Source organism: Lissotriton helveticus, chromosome 8 (genome assembly GCF_964261635.1).
Source record: "Lissotriton helveticus chromosome 8, aLisHel1.1, whole genome shotgun sequence".
Classification (NCBI taxonomy): Eukaryota; Metazoa; Chordata; class Amphibia; order Caudata; family Salamandridae; genus Lissotriton; species Lissotriton helveticus.
The window spans coordinates 127,520,198-127,537,463 of NC_136069.1; positions in this window are offsets into that span (position 1 = coordinate 127,520,198).

A 17,266-nucleotide genomic window follows, 5' to 3' on the forward strand; every position below is an offset into this window, starting at 1 on the left:
GTTGAGCAGTGTATACAACAATTTTGACATTTACAGAAGATTTAGCTTCTTATCTTGTTGGAAATGAAATGAGGCCTGTCTTGCAACATGGTGCATCTTCTGCATCACTGCTGCATCGGTTTCATGTGGCATGGGACTTTACAGCATGACACATGTACCTTGATGCATCAATTTTTAAATATGTCGCCACATAGCAAATCTTTTGCCCCGCCGCTGCGTCACAAAAGTGACGCACAGTGACACAAAAGAGTCATACACCTATCATAAATCTGTCCCTAACATGTTAAATGATTAATTCAGTATGACATTAAGGTGTGACCTATCCAGAGGTTTGTTTAATGTGAGGCCTACTCAGGGTTGCAGATTAAATTTACGCTTCTTTAAGAGTACAGAGGAGATAATACATGTGAAGACCTACCAATGAAGTAAATCATGTCCACTTCACTCTTGAACAAAGGCCAGACCTTTTCTGTGTCCGTGGACAGACCTAAACCTCATCTGCACAATGTCATTCGTAAACTTAGGAAACACAGGTGATGTAATTGAAAAATATGGAGTTTCTTTTCCTCATTTCACAATCACATCACCTGTGTTTCCTTTGCTTAGGTATCTCATAGTGCAGATGGACTCTAGCATATCAAAGAGTACACAGAAGTTGAGCAGTGTATACAACAATTTTGACATTTACAAAAGATTCAGCTTCTTATCTTGTTGGAGATGAAATGAGGCCTGTCTTGCAACATGGTGCATGTTTTGCATCACTGCTGCATCGGTTTCATGTGGCACGGGACTTTACAGCATGACACATCTGCCTAGATGCATCAAGTTGTAAATATGTCACCACATAGGAAATCTTTTGCACCACCGCTGCGTCACAAAAGTGACGCACAGCGGCGCAAAAGAGTCACACACCTATCATAAATCTGTCCCTAACATTTTAAATGATTGATTCAGGATGACGATAAGGTGTGGCCTATCCAGAGGTTTGTTTGAGGTGAGGCCTACTCAGGGTTGCAGATGAAATTTACGCTTGTTGAAGAGTATAGAGGAGATAATACATGTGAAGACCCACCAATGAAGTAAGTCATATCCACTTCACTCTTGAACAAAGGCCATACCTCTTCTGTGTCCGTGGACAGACCTAAACCTCATCTGCACAATGTCATTTGTAAATTTTGGAAACACAGGTGATGTCATTGAAAAATATGGAGTTTCTTTTCCTCATTTCACAATCACATTACCTGTGTTTCCTTTGCTTAGGTATCTCATAGTGCAGATGGACTCTAGCATATCAAAGAGTACACATAAGTTGAGCACTGTATACAACAATTTTGACATTTACAGAAGATTCAGCATCTTATCTTGTTGGAAATGAAATGAGGCCTGTCTTGCAACATGGTGCATCTTTTGCATCACTGCTGCATCGATTTCATGTGGCACGGGACTTTACAGCATGACACATCTGCCTAGATGCATCAAGTTGTAAATATGTCACCACATAGGAAATCTTTTGCACCACCGCTGCGTCACAAAAGTGACGCACAGTGGCGCAAAAGAGTCACACACCTATCATAAATCTGTCCCTAACATTTTAAATGATTGATTCAGGATGACGATAAGGTGTGACCTATCCAGAGGTTTGTTTGAGGTGAGGCCTACTCAGGGTTGCAGATGAGATTTACACTTGTTGAAGAGTATAGAGCAGATAATACATGTGCAGGCGTACCAATGAAGTAAGTCATATCCACTTCACTCTTGAACAAAGGCCAGACCTTTTCTATGTCCGTGGACAGACCTAAACCTCATCTGCACAATCTCATTCGGAAACTTAGGAAACACAGGTGATGTAATTGAAAAATGTGGAGTTTCTTTTCCTCATTTCACAATCACATCACCTATGTTTCCTTTGCTTAGGTATCTCATAGTGCAGATGGAGTCTAGCATATCAAAGACTACGCAGAAGGTTAGAACTGTATGGAACATGGCTATGTAAGTCAAATAATCAAAATCTAAATTTGCCAAGCACACATGGGGGCGTATTTGCAAGGACCTTGCACCACAGGGAAAGGTCTTAAATTAAAATGGGAAAAATAACATCAGAGAAACTCAAAGGCCTTATAAATATGCCCCAAGCAACCTATGAAGCTCTAGCAGTACATATCAAGAAACCTAATTGTTTTAAAAAATCGTTTTTAAACACATCATCCAAATGAATTATATATCTACATTCAAGGAGAAATGACTTAAAATGGCCTAAGACACATGAAATCGTTTTTTTTAAGGCCCTTGCAACATTTTTGGGTCACTTTTAACATGGCTATGTTAGTCAAAGAATTAAAATCTAAATTTGCCAAGCACAGATGTGGGCATATTTACAAGGACCTTGCACCAAAGGGAAAGGTCTTAAATTAAAATGGAAAAAATAACATCAGAGAGACTCAAAGGCCTTATAAATATGCCCCAAGCAACCTATGAAGCTCTAGCAGTACATATCAAGAAACCTAATTGTTTTAAAAAATCGTTTTTAAACACATCATCTAAATGAATTATATATCTACATTCAAGGAGAAATGACTTAAAATGGCCTAAGACACATGAAATCATTTTTTTAAGGCCCTTGCAACATTTTTGGGTCACTTTTAACATGGCTATGTTAGTCAAAGAATTAAAATCTAAATTTGCCAAGCACAGATGGGGGCATATTTACAAGGACCTTGCACCACATGGAAAGGTCTTAAATGAAAATGGGAAAAATTACATCAAAAGGAACTCAAAAGCCTTGAAAATATGCCCCAAGCAACCTATGAAACTCTAGCAGTACATATCAAGAAACCTAATTGATTTCAAAAAACGTTTTTAAACACATCTTTTAAAGTAATTATATTCATACATTCATGAGGAAGTGAGTTAAAATACCCTAAGACACATGAAAGCATTTTTGTATGACCCTTGCACTTTTTTTGCATCACATTTAACATGGCTATGTAACACAAAGAAACAAAATCTATTTGTAAAACACTTGACACCAAGCAACATTTTAAATACACAACTTTCTTCATAATTTTCTCCCAAAACCATACTATTCTCTATCTAAATTAAATGAATCTTTTCTCACCTTAGCAAATACTTTATGAGTTTCTAAACAGTCTCAGAAACACACCAAATTGTCTTTAGCAGAGCAAAAGGTATGCACTCCAGAGTCTGCAGCTATGAAAAGCACAGACATGCTGTAACTCATCACACATATCTCCCATGTCACCCAATCAAAACTCTTCCCTCACTTTTTTCAAATCAACACCCTTCCCCCCTCTGGCCTTTCTGCCTTTTTTGCATAGAAACCACCTCCTGAAAGACCTCTGATGTTTGCAAGTTCACACAACAATGTTTCAATTGAACTCTGAACTCTCAGTGCACCTGCGTATCCAGTGCAATCTTTCATTAAATGATTTTTTCTTGACCATTCAAATTACATCTTTCAAAGAACACATCCATGCACCCTAACTTTCTGTTTTCAGCAATCAAAATCCACCAATCACTGCTACTGCTTCCTTAACACAGAAACTCCACAGTTTTTTTCATTTTAAACTCTTTTTTTTCCAACTGCCATTTCATTGCCACACTTCATCTGACTGCAGCAGAACCTTCTCTCACCATGTTTTCTGTCTGGATTGTTGGACATAGTTGCATCTACTGGGCTCAAAGGTATGCTGAGAACAGAAATTTACCTAACCTCAATTTACAAGATGTGGAAATTAAGTGGTTTGGCCACAGAGGATTAAAATGTCACCAATTGATACCATTGGTGAAAACCTTTATGCATTTGCCTAAACCTGACCTGTTAATTGTGCACTGTGGAGGTAATGACTTGGGCACTTTGACTGGTGTAGGTCTGGAAATGCTTTTAAAAGACACCTTTGAGCAATTGATGGCACTTTTTCCTCAAACTGCCTTGGTATATTCAAATATATGCCAAAGACAGAAATGGAGGTGTTCGAACCAATTTTGTCCACAAATTGAGAAGTCGAGGAAGCATGTAAACAAATCTGTTTCAGCTTACATGAGAGACCATGGAATGGGCTCCATGTACAACAATAACTTGCGTTACTACATGCAAGATATCTACAGAGGTGATGGAGTTCACTTCTCAGATGAGGGCAACAGAGTTTTCATTTTGAATTTAAGACTGTGCATTGGTACCTACTTATAAGTACCTAAATGTACCATAAACCCAAAAGCTCTTCTCAGAGCTACCCTACATCTGATCACTCACAATTATTATTTTACTCTAACTTTTTTCACAAATTTTCAACAAAGTACGCTCCCCGGAGCGCTACCCGGTACGCGAACCGGAAGCTAACCGCGCGAAATTTAAAAAAAAAAATGTTTTTTTCCGCACATATGGGCCTCCTCAGCCACCCTCAGAAAACCTACGGGGTCAAGATACATCTACCGTGCCCCCTTCTACCCATTCTGAACATTATTTGCCCTCCATCTTGTATTTTAATTCGACCGAAACACAAAATGGTGGACTCCCGTTACGCTGCAGGTTCGCGTACCGGGGCGCTCACCGGGAAGCGCTCCATTAAAAAAGGTGGGAAAGTAATTTACAAAAGAAACCCTGGAGACACTTTCACCAAATATAGAATTGCTCATACTACATACCAATCCCTACCATTTTCACTAATTTGGTTGGAATTCCATTTAGTTATTTAGCCTGTACACCTCTCTAAATACCCTGAGGTAAATTACTTCACAAAACACATCTGAAGTGTTGGAATTGACAACCAATTAAAATGTTACTTTCATTTTCTACTTTTTTTACCTGACATTTGATTGGTTATGTACCTGAATATATATAAAAAAAGAGAGAGAAACACAGCCATTTTGACTACTACTTCCTGGTGTACATTTCAATAGGATTTTCAGTAATTACTTCAACTTCTTTATAAAGGTAAGTTGTTATTTTAAAAACTGAAGTATATTGTGCACTTTAAGATAATATGGTAAATTTTTTCTGATAGTTATATACTATCCCTCTGTAGTAGTTATACATTTAGATAGACTTCTCTGTTATAGTTATGGATGGAGTTAGGCTTGTCTTGTATAATTATGCATTTATTTACCTTAAATCACACACTTTTTTATATTCCTACTTCCACTCTGATACTATACACTGCCCAAAGATAAATTCACTGTTAAAAACTGCCTATCTAAAATTAATCCCAACAGTGCCCTATCTCTACTAATATATATTTTTTTTATGCAAATTTCAGGCAAAATGGAAGGCGAACAGAAAATTTCATTTGAAATTGTCCTTCCAGAGACCAACGAAGAAATCATTGATCCAAATTACATTGATTTTATGGATGAAACTTGGGACGAAGAACTACTGCAATGTGTGCAATCAGTAGATGTCCTCCTTGAAAATGAGGACATTTTACACACTCAAACATTACAAACTATGTTCAATGAAAATAACGACATTTCAGACAGTGAAATGTTAGACATTTTATTACATTTTGAAACACAATGACAATAATAAATAATTGCTTAAAAAATAAAGAAATAAAAAAAATCAACAAAACAAACAATCAATTAACATACAATATTTGAAAAGTCTATCATTCTTTTTTCCTTATAGTACGCTCCCCAGAGCGCTTCCCGGTGCCCGTACCGGTGCTCCCCACCCCCGCGGGGCCCTTTTAAAGCCTCCACATCAAACCTAGGGGGTCAGGGAGGATCTACTATGCCCCCTTATGGTCATTTCCCCCTTTGTTTTTGCCTCCTCTTGTCTCTCGATCCTACCGAGAGACAAGATGGCGGCCGCTCCGGACTGTTTAGAATGTTGACAGACACCGGAGAGCCAATCAGCTTCGCTACGCGAAGTTCCGTTACGCGTCAGGTACGCGAACCGGAGCGCGCTTACAGATATATATCTTTTTTTGAACGTTAATTTCTCAAAATCCACTGGATCACATATATTGAGACCTAGCAAAGGCACATCGGGCTACCAGTCCCTACAATTTTGCCAAGTTTCGTGCAAATCCATTCAGCCGTTCGGGCTAAAAGTGAGGCCAACCGCCCTATGGAAATTAACATGGGAAAAACACGTTTTGGGACCCCCCTTTTTTCTCAGCCCCCCCTTGACAAACCCCCACCAAATTTTCACTGGCTGCTCAGAAACAAAATGTTCCATTTTCCTGAAAATTTCAGCCAATTCCGTCCACAAACGCCAAAGTTATTAGACATAGAATTTTCAAAAATCCCATAGAGAAAAAATCCTAACTATATATACCTACTGGCGACCGCCAGTAGGTAATATATATATAATATATAATATATATATATATATAGTATATATATAATATATAATATAAAATCATTATACATTATATATATATACAGTTCCAACACCATAGGAACCAGCAAAATGCTTTTATTTTCATATTTTATATTTTATATTTAAATAAATTAAATAAATCGGTGCATGAACCCTGGGGGTAGTGGTCCATGGGGCATTTTTAAGCCATAGGAGGGGAGCCCCATGCGCCACCTCCTTTATTTTCCACATGCCCCAATACCTGGCCCACACAGGGGCTTATTAGTACAGAAGCCAACACTTCTTTTGTTATTTAACTTTCATCAAGAGCTGCGGATCCAGTGCAGCTCCCGATGAAAATGAAACCCTTTTTTGTCTGTGCTGGGTCCAGTGGGACCCCCCCATAGAGGCCTACAGGGGCAAGGTATTCCTACCCTGCCCCCATCTCTTTTTTTAATGTTATTTTGTCTGACTCAGCTGAAGCTAAGTCCCAAGATGGTTACCAACACTTCCTGGTTTGACGTGTTGGCAACCAATACCATCTCAGCACAAGATCGGGAGGTCTTGCATCCCTATATATCTGCAAATGTTAATTTTCCTTAATATTTCAAAAACAACGGAATGGATTTATGTAAATTTACTAAAAGGTCTCTCTCTGCACAAACCGCTACCTTTCTGCCAAATATTCATTCAGCAGATCGGGCTGTAGTCTAAAATATCTAAGGGAACAAACATGGAAAAGATGCTTTTCGGGAGTCCCCCTTTTTCTCGGCCCGACTTGACGGATCACCATGAAACTTACAAGACAGCAGTTGGGGTGAGCGTCATACTAGTTTTAAAAATTTTGTGAGAATTCGGTTATTGCCAATTGAAAAAATGCTCTTTCTATGTAAACTACAACCTAACAATAACTACCTACTGGTATATAAACATTCCATTTATAGGGATTGTTAGCCAGCCGTGTTCCTCTACTGGTCTGCTGTATGGTCATTCACACATTTATTCCTCTCACTACAGCATTCAGGATAAGATATAAGGTCAACCCACTGACGTAGAGACACACAGCCCAATTCCATTTTATGTGGGCCATTTTCTGTAAGTTTTTTAAAATCACCAACACATCTGCCATTTGACAGAGATGTTGTCTGTCCTTGTCTTTTCAAGAACAGTAAAAGTGTCGAAGTCATGTAGATATAGACATCAACAAAACACCTAACGTGACATCGGTCTGGAACAAGCACCTTGTTATCTCAATTTCAAGGTCAAATTAAAAACAAACCTAAAATAGTGTAGTCTGAATGTTCGTATTTTTACCTTAATGTGTAAAGTAATATGTCTTACTTTATTTTCTTGATGCTTATTGGTTAAATTAAACATTCCTAAGGTGACATTGCAAATTCCATCTGAGAAAAGATGCAGTATATAAAGACGGCCCCTTGACCACTTGTCAGGTGATGTCCTTCGCCTCAAATTATTGACCAACATTCTGCCAGAAGAAATTCTGTTTACCGGAGATTCTGCCATATCACACTTTTTTCTGAAAGCTGATATTGAGCCTGAGCCTGGGAGGAGTTGATGCTGATGCAGAATACGTGTTTGCCTTTTGCAGGGAACATGCCCTCCTTGACACCCACTATCTACAGCATTTGGCTGAAAACAAGGTATGCAGTGCGCTTATACTCTCAAAGAAAATCAAGTTGCAAGTTATTCTAATCTCTATGCTCTCATAGTGTAGCGCATAGAAGTTGGTTTTAAGGTGTTAGGATTTTAGATTATATTTTAACTAGGGTAGAAATGTGCATTTTATTTTCATTGCTTGAAATATTCAGTTGGGCGTCTTCAATTGTATTTGGTTTATTTAGATATGTTGATAAACTGGGTGCACCTGTTGAAATAAACTCGCTTTTTAGTTAAAGTGTCTTTTTCTTGGCACACCATGTGTGTGTGATTGAAAAGAATGAGAAAGGGTTTTTGATGACCACTGTGTCCTTGGATCCCTGTTTAACAACTGTTAGTAACCCACAATCATTGGTACCAGTTCATCTATGTATTGGGCAGGCTTCTGTGGAGCTGCAAAAACCTGTCTCTCACACACAAGCCTTGGTGCATTGAACAAAGTAAAATAATTTCAGCTGTGGGTGTGAAAGCAAACCTTGTAGAGCTGAGTCAGATACTCAATTTATACAACAACACTTCAGCCATTAGATAGCTTCACTGTGAGTGATGGCCTTCTGTTTGTTCATAATATACACATTTGAACATTAAGTAGTTCTCTTTAGTGCCAGAGATCACTATGGCAGTGTGTTTTTCTTTACATTAATACTTTTTTTGCTTTTGGCCAATTTCTATGTATGTTGGTGAAGTCTTTGCAGTTCCTCCAAAAATGTTTTATAAAATCCATGACAATACAAAACAAGCATTTACACAGCCAAAAGGCTTGCAGCCAATACCGGACCTGTTGGCTTTGCTAGTGCTTGTTATGTTGTTCTACTGTCACAAAATGTTGGTCTTTGTACTATGCTTTGATGTCTCTGAGCTTAGTCCAGCCTTGACTATGGACACTGTTTTGGCTATTTTACAATTTTATTTGTTTGTGGCGTTTTATATAGCGCAAACTAGACCCGATGGTAAGAGAGCTTTACCAGCTGCGTTACAGATGGATACATTCGTTTTTGTTAGGCACAGGGAAATTAAGTGATTTGCCCAGAATCAAAAGATGTTGAGTGTCCCTGGCGAGACTTGAAACTTGCCCCCCAGCTCTGAACTCCGCTCGTCTAGCCGTTAGGCCACACCCTCCTACATTTTTATTGTGGCAGGAGAGGTAGGTCTCTGGCTTTTAAGTGCTAAATTTAAGAATTCTATTGTTCTCGACAAGCTCTCAGTGTTGTTAGTACTTGATAGGCAATGCAGTAAAAAAGCAATTATTGGAGCCATCACATTAGAGATTTCTTTGAGCTGTGATAAGTGTTTATTTTATTGCATTGACAGTCAAGAGTGAGTAAATATATAGAGAATAGCATGCTAGATATTGTAGCAATTACTAGCTAAATTGACCAGGTAGAATCACTGAATTTGTTCATCTCCTAATGGCAGAATATCAAATAAATTGAGGTATATATAATTGATATTCTTTTATTAGGTAATAAGGATTAGAAGAAAACTAGAAAAGTCATTAGCTCTTTCACAGCATCCTTTGTAAATTGGGCAGACATATCAATGTTCTATCATAAAGGCACATATTATTTTTGCTTGCTACTTTTTCCACTATCTTGTACAGTAGGAGAACATAACCAAAATTAAGGATTATTTGCTTCTGTCTCTTAATTAATATGTGCTTTCTGTGAGAAATCTGTAATGATTGTGCCAAGATTAATTGGGAGGAGAGTAAGTGTACATTATTAAAGAGGAATTCACAAATGTACTACTGAGCCCTCTCTTCAACAGTTGGGCATTGGTAAATAACTATTGGTTTTGGTTCTGTAAAGAAGGCGGGTAAACATGTACACGTAGCTGTAAAGTTCTCTGTTTGCATTGTGTGACACAACAGCCAAGATTAGGTGTGCTTGTATGCGTACAACCAGTTACATGTGCAGTGACCCAACCACTGCATGGCTCAGCGTGGGTAGGGGCCTGATCCTAACTTCAGCATGGCCCACCAAGCTTTTAGGGGTACTTCCTTACTGACAGATGTAAAACATGTACCTCATGCTGGAACAAATTGACCAACCTTACATTCGGCCTTCCAACAGTTGACCTCCCAGACTCTCTCAGTGAGCTAGTGGCTGTCCTGAAGCAGCTGAACACTCATATGAATTAGATTGGTGTTGATGAATGCATTACAACACAAGAGTCACCTGACTTGCAGACTGTCATAATGCACCAACTCATGTGCCATCCTTTCAACCATGCAGCACAGGTCTGTCACCAATTTGACACTGACTGTTACGAAGGTGGCCACATTTGGTGGGGTTCTGCAGGGTTTGCATGTTTTTCTTGACATTGCCATAATATGTTATGTTCCAACATCCGTCCGTTGATGGGCTACCTTAACATTCACTTGATGGCAATTCCTATTCCTCTTCTTGAGCATCAAGGCTTAAAGTAACTAAGACAATCTATAGGATAAAACCTCTTTTGTATGCTCACCCCCAATTTATTTGAATTTGGTGGTGCTGGTTTTTTGACTCTATGCAATTGGATTCTGCTAACCAGGCCCAAGTGCTTGTGCTCCGACCCTTATGTCGGAATGGTGATAATCCTAATTGGCATTTTTAACTTACCAATTAGTCCCTACTATACAGTAAAATGTGGACCTGTGAATTAAATGTCCCTAGTGGACAGCAGCAATTATTGTGCCACCAATATAGTGACAAAGCAAAACATGACAATAGTCTGTCTGTGCAGTTTTAAACAAACTCCAAATTCAACCTGTCAAAAAAGAAACCTTTTGAAAGGCCTAAAACCTCCTTTTAAATATAAATAAGTCCGCTCTATGTAGTTCTTAAATGCCCAAATGGCAGGGTGCATGATATTTAAAAGTAGGACATGTAAAGGGTTAATGGTAAACATGTCCTTACAGTGACAAGGCAGTAAAAGCTTTTCTCACTGTTGTAGGGTTAGCTATTACATTGGAAAGCATTGGAATATATTACTAATGATAATAAAGCTATCTTCACCTAGGAACCAGATCACAAATGTAATTCTTAGACTTTTTAAAATATTTATTACAAACACAATTCATAATCTGATTCGTACTATGGGGTCCATTATGATGGCGGGCGGTTTGCGGAGGCAAACCGCCCGACATCGCAAGCCCAAATCCCCCCCGCCATATTAGGATGGCGGAGGGGAAGGCGACGGTGAAAAACACAGCCCGCCTGTTTTCCGCCCCGGTCGCCTTGCGGCCGGGGCGGAAAACGAGTAACATGGAGGCGGTGTCTGTTAGACACCGCCCGCCATATTACTATGGGCTTTTTTCAATGCTTTTTTCAATGCCTTTCCGTGGCGGCAATGCCGCCACGGAAAGGCATGCAGTGTTCACTCTGGGGGCCCCCTGCAGGCCCCCAGAGTGAAGGCCAAAGGGGGGTGGCACATGGGGGTTTTGCATAATCGAAGAGGCAGGCACCGCGTGGTGCCTGCCGCTTCAATTGTGCAAAGGCGTGCTTTTGTTTTTTAACATTGTGGCGGGCGGTGCAGTGAGCACCGCCCGCCACAATGTTAAATTGAGGAATGGGCCCGCCACTGTGGCGGGCGCATCCTAATGGCAATGTCGGGACCCCTGCCCTTTAGGCAGGCGGTCCCGATTTCCGCTAGGGTGGCGGGCGGGCAAAGCCCGCCCGCCATCCTAATGTGCCCCTAAATATTTTCTGAAAGGGCTTTTAAAAAGTCACCCTTTACCTGCATAAAGCATCCAGAAACCCCTTTGCATGAACTTTCAACTGTCAACCAAGAGCTGGATAACTCATTGAAGAGGTATGAACTTGCTCCCGTAGCCGAGACAATGTCCTTGGGTGTGGAGATGGTGTCTGTTCCTCTGACAGGATGACAATTCCTGCTACACCACTACAAATAATAATCACACAATGAAGGGATAGAATTAGCATGTGAATTCCACAGGGATCCTTTTCTTCAGTGGTGTTCCTAGAAAAAAGGAGGAAATAGTATGGGTATGCAACTGGTGCCGGAAGCACACTTTGGTACTTCTGCAACGATGTGACACAAATTAAAACTGATTAAACTGCAGTGAAAACATTTTATTGGTCTAAAGCTTGTGCATAGCACTGATTTGTTTTTCGATTTTTTTAGTGGCCTAAAGTTTGTGCAAAGCACTTCTTTGTTTTATCTCCTTTTTTATAGCACGTAAAAATAATCTTTTTGAACATTTCCTGTACTTGAGTAGCATATAACACATGGACCTGGGAAACTTATCAGGCCTGAAATAATTTTCATAGAAAGACATGCATATCACAACTGAGTCCATTTTAATCAATCAGAACCTTTAACAAGGTGTTCAAACTGCCACAATGGTTTAGTAACGGAAGGTCATGCGTGCCCTGGAACTCCTCAAATTCCAGTATCGAAGTAAAGAAGCAGTCCATATGAGCATAAAGCTTTTTTTATTGTATCCAGGTGTAGTTTGAATGCTGGGGTTTGTATTATGCCCATTCCTTGTGATGGAAAAACAGAAACCTACAAGCCACACCATGCAAACTGTTTCAGGTTAAAAAAAATCAACTCACAATAAGTGTTACATATACCATAAAGTAATTAGGCAGTGGTAGGATTGCCACCTGTCTGGTTTTATAATTTTTTATTTCCTAATGGTATAACAAATTAGAAATAAAATCACAGAAATCCAGAACATAGTCCTGGTTCCATCTATCATTTAGCCCAGTGACCCTCGAGCAGAAATCACTTCAGGATGAGGAAGGCGTCCTCCCACTAGCCACTTACCTACTGACTATACTACTAATAGCAAACACTGCAGGAGAGCTCATCTTGAGTGCACAATTATAATCAAAACGGCCCTAGGCCACATTTTGCAAAACCACTAGAGATGCTCTATTTACCACCAGTCTGGGCAGCCTTTTAAATGCTTCAGCTCAACTACCCACCATCACTGCACTCCTGCACTGGGACGGTGATTACAGATTACTATTTATAAGTTACTGCTTGCTTACCTTTACAATGTTGCTTTGGTTTGCCACTTCTCGGGATGGTCAGGTGCAAGCTTTGGACCAGACTCTCAGTACTACTGGCAGTACATTAGAGTATTGTCAGTTACTGTTCCGTTCTCTGCAAGCTTGATAAGCAGCGCTAATGCAGGGATGCTCTGACTGGGCTCTGGCTTAGCTGGAATGCTGGTTCCAGGTCAGCCTCTTTGGCTAGTAAAAAACATAAAGTGAGGGAGAGTGGTCAGAAACTGGTCCGATTGAATTAAATCACAACCACACACATGAACATCAGCTAACAGAGTTTGCCAGTGAAGCACTACTTAAAAAAAATGTTTTCTCCTCTTTCTTTGATCAACATTAGTTTCGCTTGGTGGGGAAGTGCACCATTACGGGTGAGTAGTCGCGCTTAACAAACACCTGCTTGATTGATTGACCATTTCTATAGGTACTGCAATACCCGGTTGATTCAAGTAGAAAACTTTCAATGTGATCCTTATCTGTTGTTTTCCTTTATTTTCATTATAAAATGTGTACTGGGGCTCTCTGTTCAAGATTGTGGATTTTTTAAACCATACAGTGCACTTTTTTTGAAAATAAGCAATGGGCATTAAACTGGTCCCCTCTGTAAATATAGTTATGCCCTTAAATTTACAGGCAAAAACACTCATTGATTTCTGAATAAGAAGGGTAAAACTGTTAATGAAACCATGTTGTTCCTAATTAGATTTGACATGCTTTACTTAAACTTGCAGTCCCTAAGAGTGGTTGCTATTTCCAAGTTGTTAGTACTTTTTATTTCAGGCAATAAGTTACTCTTCTGTCCCCTCCCTCATAACCTATTTCCCGGTTATCCAGTGCCGCAAGATCATACAACACCAATAGCGCTGTTCAAAGATCACCACTTCACAGCATTAGAACTCATACAAATTAAAAACATTCACATTTTCAATATTAAGGGGCAGATTTATGATGGGAATGTGCCACGTTTGCGTCACGCAACTGCGGCATAAACGTGGCGCATCCCTATGACCCATTTACAACGTGACGCATCTAGGCAGATGCGTCACGTTGTAAAGCCCTGCGCCACTTGTGGGCGTTCCGGCGCAGGGTGGGCGTTGCGGGGCAGGTGCGCCTCGCAAAAGTGGCTGAGTGAAATCTATAAGATTTCACTCAGTCACTTTCAGGCCAATGCTGCATCAAAACCCTGCGCCTGCTTGAAGCAGGCGTAGGTCTTGACGCAGTATTGTATAGATGGGGCACCCCCAAGCCTTGCTGGATCTGCGTCGTGCTTGCGACGCAACTCCAGCAATGCGCCACCTTTACGGCACAGATGCATCACGCATCTGTGCCGTTTTTGCCCCATGGTGCACCGCATTGTAAATGCGGCGCACCATGGGTGGCGGAGCAGCGGCAGAAAATAACTGGCGCATCACTGGTGATGCGCAAGTTATCATAAATCTGCCCCTAAATGCTCTAACGTTTACAAATACAAGATCAATTACATTGGAAATGAGTGTTAATCACTTGCCATGTGGATTCGACAGCCAAGAAAGTAATGAAGTGCCAGCAGGTCAGGCCATGATTTCCGGCAGCAATCTTTTGCAACAAGCACCTGGGGGTGTAGGTGGCAGGGCCTGCTAGGAGACTGGAGACACTGTATATAGAGCCTGCCCTAGCATGAAAATCCTGCAGGTAATAACCGGGTGGTGCTTCTGCAGGCTGTGCACGTCTATGATTTTCCTCCCGATAACGTGTTCTCAGTCCATAATGTGCCAGTTTTCAACAATATTTATTTATTAATGTAGAAGGCTGCTAATCAATTTATATGTTACAGGCAATCATATATGAAACAGTATAAAGTATACTTTTTTTCATGCACATATCATCTGCTTTTACATTGCGGCTAATCCGCAAATCTTCAGCGCGATTAGAGGATCCGATCTGTGAATTTACACCCGGGGTTGTGCTGAGCTTTGTGGATTTACGGAAACTAGGATACGTTTTGTGCACATTACAACTGTATACTTTATGGTTTGACCCCAGTTAAATTTCCCCCATGGTGTCAGGGAGACTCTACCCTGATCCCTTTTTAAAGATTGCGAGCCAAATTTGAGCCCCAAGGACCATTTCGAATCATAGAAAAGGGTGGCCGCAACAGTTCTGTGAAGGTGCAGCCAGCCAATGTGGTGTTTAATTTTGGCATGGGGATTCGCAGATTTTTGGAGGGATCTGCAGCCTCAGATATCTATATTTTTTTTACCTCCTATACCTTGGAAAGTTCTAAACAGATTTACACCAAATAACTAAAAGTGTGATCTCCATAACCGAATCTTCCTTTCTGCCAAATTTGGTGTCATTCTGTCCAGTTTGGCTGTAGGCGTGTTCAAAAGTCCTATGGTAATTAACATGGGAAAAATGTATTTTGGGACCCCCTCTTTTCGTGTCCTCTGCTTGACGGATCACCTCAACACTTTCAATATAGCAGCTGAACAGACTAATTTTGTAAAGATTTGTTTTGTCAAACAACGGCAAAGTTATTGGCAAAACAAAAAACGCTTGTCCTATGAAAACTTGGTCCTAACTATAACTACCTATTGGTGACCACGAGTAGGTTACATATTTATCACCATACTTTAAGCATGGAAACATGGTCTTAAATATAAGTACAGCCTGGTGAACACCAGTATATTTGACCATTCCAATGCTGTAATACTGTGCCTGGAGTGTTAAATGGTTTTTGTCATTTTACAGCTGGGCATGGATGGCACTGTGCTAATTCTATGCTTAAAGCATTTGCTCTAGGAATGGCAAAAGACTTTGTCCCTTTCTATCTCGGCGTGGCTGGCAATGGTGACTGGCACTGTAAGTAAGTAAGTACGTTTATTGCTTGATTAATTAAAATCTTAGCAGTACACACATCAATATAAAATTTATAAAAGGATACATATATGTGACATCATTTCATATTGTCTTAAAAAACAACATGATGGATATGCATTAAGATCGACCAATTTTCTGGTTAAAATTACATACAGTTTGTTTGCGATGGAGGTATAAAATTTAAGGAAGAAATAAGGGTGAGTCCCCGTCTGGGGGTGACGCCAGTGTCCGTAGATCTAATAGTCTATTGTGTGGTCGTGGACGACTGCCTCAGGGTCGGAGCGTAGTGGGAGTCAAAGAGAGCTGCCGGTTAAAAGAGCTTGGGCGCGCAATTGTGCTCAGGCTGCGGCGAGAAGCTTTATTTAGGCAGTTTTCATGTAGCGGACGAAGCTGCAGGTTAGTTTAACGTTGGCCCCGCTGAAGCACGCCTTCACTGCCTGTCTGTACGTCCGGATATGCATTTCATTTATATGCGGTTTTAACAGTTCTCTCCTCTCCCGGTCTAGGAACTTACATATGCATAGGAGATGCAGCATATCTTCTTTAGTTTCGCTGCATAGTCTGCATTGTATAGATGTGAATGTACATTTCCAGGGGGGCAAATGTGGTTTGACAGGAAGGATCCCATCCTCAGTGCCAAGAAGCCTTCCTTTAATGGCCCGGAAAAGCTGGTACCGAAGTACAGTTGTAGTGAGCATTTCGAATAGCTTTGTATCACGAACCAGCTATGGGCCCTCTTATTTAGACATTAATTATCATTTGCGGTGGAGACGAGCTTTGTTGACTTATTCACCAGGTCTTTTACGTTCTTGAATGGGAGTCCTGACTCCCAAATATTCTCCAGGGCTAGCAAGCTGATCCCTGATTGGAGGTAGTCTTTGGCCGGTGAGGCATGTTTCCTTGATATTTCCTTTCATAGGAATGAGTTCAGCTGATATTGTCGGGTGCTCTATACATGAGCATCTCTCCATTCAAACTTGAGAACTACCCAAGTTCTCTTCTTCTATTTTGCATAATTTATGGAGCACTCTATGCCTGCTTGGGTATTGTTTTGAGACTGGACAAAGCTAAACCTCTCTGAAGAGCTATAATGATAGCGAAACACATGTCAGGGATTGCTTTTATTTACTGACCATGTCATGAGTGATATAATAGGTGAGGTCATAAGCAATGCATTGTGGGGGAGCGAGTTATAGTTAGATCTGCTTAATTTCATGTGTTTTGTATGGGTGAAACCTGCACCTAACTATAACGTCCCTATAACCTTAGGTTTTTTTTGTGAACTTCTAATGTTTTTTTTAATTGTATTTCCTAAATATAATTTCCCTATAACCTTTGTTGTTTTTTTCAGTTAATTTCTATGTCTTTTTTCAATTCTATTTCCTAAGTACAA